Below are 2924 nucleotides of genomic sequence, written 5' to 3' on the forward strand. Positions count from 1 at the left end.
TGCAAAAATCAATGCAGACCTGTTCTTGCTTTTAGTATTTTACCCCGTTTCAGCTTGTTTTTATTTTGTTTTATGTCACTAATTTTATTTACTTTTCATTGTATATGCATTTTACAGCTGTTTATTGTTGTGTGTGTATCTGTGGTTTTGTCTAAAACAGGTCTCTCTTGAAAATGAGTCCTCGTGACTCGTAACCTGTATAAATAAAGGTTGAATGAATGAACTGTACTGTGGTAACTACTGAATAAAAGCTGAAGCACGATATAAAACCAGCTCTGCTTTTATCACAAGAATTTCAGTAAGTCTCATTTACTCAAATATTTGGCAGTTTATTGAACTTCAAGTGTATAATTTATTTCCTGATGCATGCTCAATAATCCAGGTAGAAAAATCTAAAAAAGTTAAATCTGGTCCTCTGGACTAAGAGACTGAGCTGAAAACAGCACCTCAGACTGAAGAAGTCTCTCGGACGAGAGACGAAACGTTTCTACATTTTTTGTTGTTTTGCTTTGTTTTGGTTTTTTTTGAATGTCCAGAGGACCAGATTTAACTTTTTTAGATGTATAATTTATTATTTCTCAAAGGGATACTGTCAGGATATGTGGGTTTTTTTCCAAGCTTTTCTAGGTTTATTCATTTTTTGGTTATAATTTTTTCCTTGTATTTTGTGTTTCTGTTCTGTCCCTCTGTTTCCTCTTTCTGTGAGTCATTTCTCCTCAGTCAGTTCCTTCTTCTCAGCTCACCCACTCTCACCTGTTCTCAATTGTAATTTTGCGCACATGTATCCACTTTGTTCATTAGCCACAGTCCATAAAGCCTCTTTTATTCAGGAAGAAACAAACTCATAAAGTGCAGCTTCAGTTTAACAGAATACTTGCACTCTGGTATAATTGATGCTCTGCCGGTGTGTCAGTGAGAGAAATAGTAATGTTTCCCTTGAAGTTGATAGATTGTCTGAAATATTTGGAGCAGGACAAGGCTATTGACCATATTATGTACCACAGACTGTACCCAGGGGAGGCCACACCTACTCTGTATGGTTTACCTAAAATCCACAAACAAGGTGTACCTTTAAGACCAATTGTCAGATTGATTAACTCTGTCACTTACAATGTTTCCAAATATCTGGTGTCTGTACTCATCTCCTCCTTGAATTGCCACCTTATCGTGGTGGAGGAGTTTGTGCGCCTGAATGATCCTAGGAACTATGCTGTCGGAGGAAATTATAATTGCCCCTGGTAGGGTCTCCCAAGGCAGATTGGTCCTAGGTGACAGGCCAGACAAAGAGCGATTCAGAAGATTTTTATGGACAAAACAAGACAAGGAACTCAGTGTCCATTGCCTGGACGTGGGTTACCGGGGCCCCACCCTGGAGCCAGGCCGGGAGGAGGGGCTCGTCGGCGAGCGCCTGGTGACTGGGTCTCTGCCTATGGGGCCCGGTCGGGCTCAGCCCAAAGGAGTAGCATGAGTTTGCCTTCCTGTGGACCCACCACCTGCAGGAAGGGCCATAAAAGTCGGGTGCATAAAGCCATGGGCAGTGGCCGAAGGAGGGGACCTTGGCGCTCTGATGATGGCTTACCAAAGCTAGCTCTTGGGACATGGAATGTAACCACTCTGGCAGGGAAGGAGCCTGAGCTTGTGCGCGAGGTTGAGAGGTACTGACTAGATATAGTTGGGCTCACCTCGACGCACAGCATGGGCTCTGGAACTGATCTCCTTGAGAGGGGTTGGATTTTATTCCACTCTGGAGTTGCCCATGGTGAGAGGCGTGGAGCTAGTGTGGGTCTACTTGTAGCCCTCCAAAGTGGTGCCTGTGTGTTGGAGTTTTCCCCGGTAGATGAGAGAGTGGCTTCCCTTCGTTTTTGGGTGGGGGGACGGGCTCTGACTGTTGTTTGTGCTTACGTGCCGAATTACAGTTCAGAGTATCCGGCCTTCTTGGAGTCCTTGGCAGGGGGTGCTGGAAGGTGTGCCAGCTGGAGACTCTTTTATTCTGCTGGGGGACTTCAATGCCCATGTGGGTAATGACAGTGTGACCTGGAGGGGCGGGATTGCAGGAACGGCCTCCTGATCTGAACCCGAGCGATGTTCTGTTGTTGGACTTCTGTGCTAGTCATAGTTTGTCCATCACAAACACCATGTTCAAACATAAAGGTGTCCATAAGTGCACTTGGCACCAGGACACCCTAGGCCATAGCTTGATGATAGATTCATAGTCGTGTCATCTGATTTGCAGCCGTTTGTTTTGGACACTCAGGTAAAGACAGGAACTGAGCTGTCGACTGATCACCACCTGGTAGTGAGTTGGATCAGATGGCAGGGGAAGATGCCGGACAGACCCGATAGACCCAAACGTGTAGTGAGGGTTTGCGGGGAACGCCTGGCAGAAGAACCTGTCAGAGAGATCTTCAACTCACACTGCCGGGAGAGCTTTAACCGCTTCCAGCTGAAGTGGGGGCCATTGAGTCTGAGTGGGCCATGTTCTGCACCTCGCTTGTTGAGGGAGCTGCCTTGAGCTGTGGCCGCAAGGTTGTCAGTGCTTCTCGCGGTGGTCATCCACGAACTCGGTGGTGGACACCCCAGGTTAGGGAGGCTGTCAAGCTGAAGAAGGAATCCTATCGGGCCTTGTTGGCCAGTGGGACTCTGGAGGCAACTGAGGAGTGTCGGAGGGCCAAGCGGTGTGCAGCCTTGGCTGTTGCTGAGGCAAAAGCTCGGATGTGGGAGGAGTTCGGTGAGACCTTGGATAGAGACTCTTGGTTGGCTCCAAGGAGATTCTGGACACCACTCAAAGCAGCAGGACCACGCTTTCTGCAGAGCAATGGTGTCAACTCTTGAAACTGTGCCTGCAGTCAACCTACTTCACATATGGGGGCCAATATTATAGGCAGAAACATGGGTGTGCTATGGGGTCTCCAGTTTCTCCTATT

General features: G+C 47.2%; 1 protein-coding gene across 1 annotated transcript in view; it reads left to right on the forward strand.

Moving 5' to 3' along the window:
- Positions 1–2924, forward strand: part of LOC119411538 (transmembrane protein 255B) — a 17178-nt gene that overhangs the window by 10628 nt on the left and 3626 nt on the right. The gene's annotated exons all lie outside the window — the stretch shown is intronic.

Source organism: Nematolebias whitei, chromosome 6, assembly GCF_014905685.2.
Source record: "Nematolebias whitei isolate Nwh7 chromosome 6, NemWhi1, whole genome shotgun sequence".
Classification (NCBI taxonomy): Eukaryota; Metazoa; Chordata; class Actinopteri; order Cyprinodontiformes; family Rivulidae; genus Nematolebias; species Nematolebias whitei.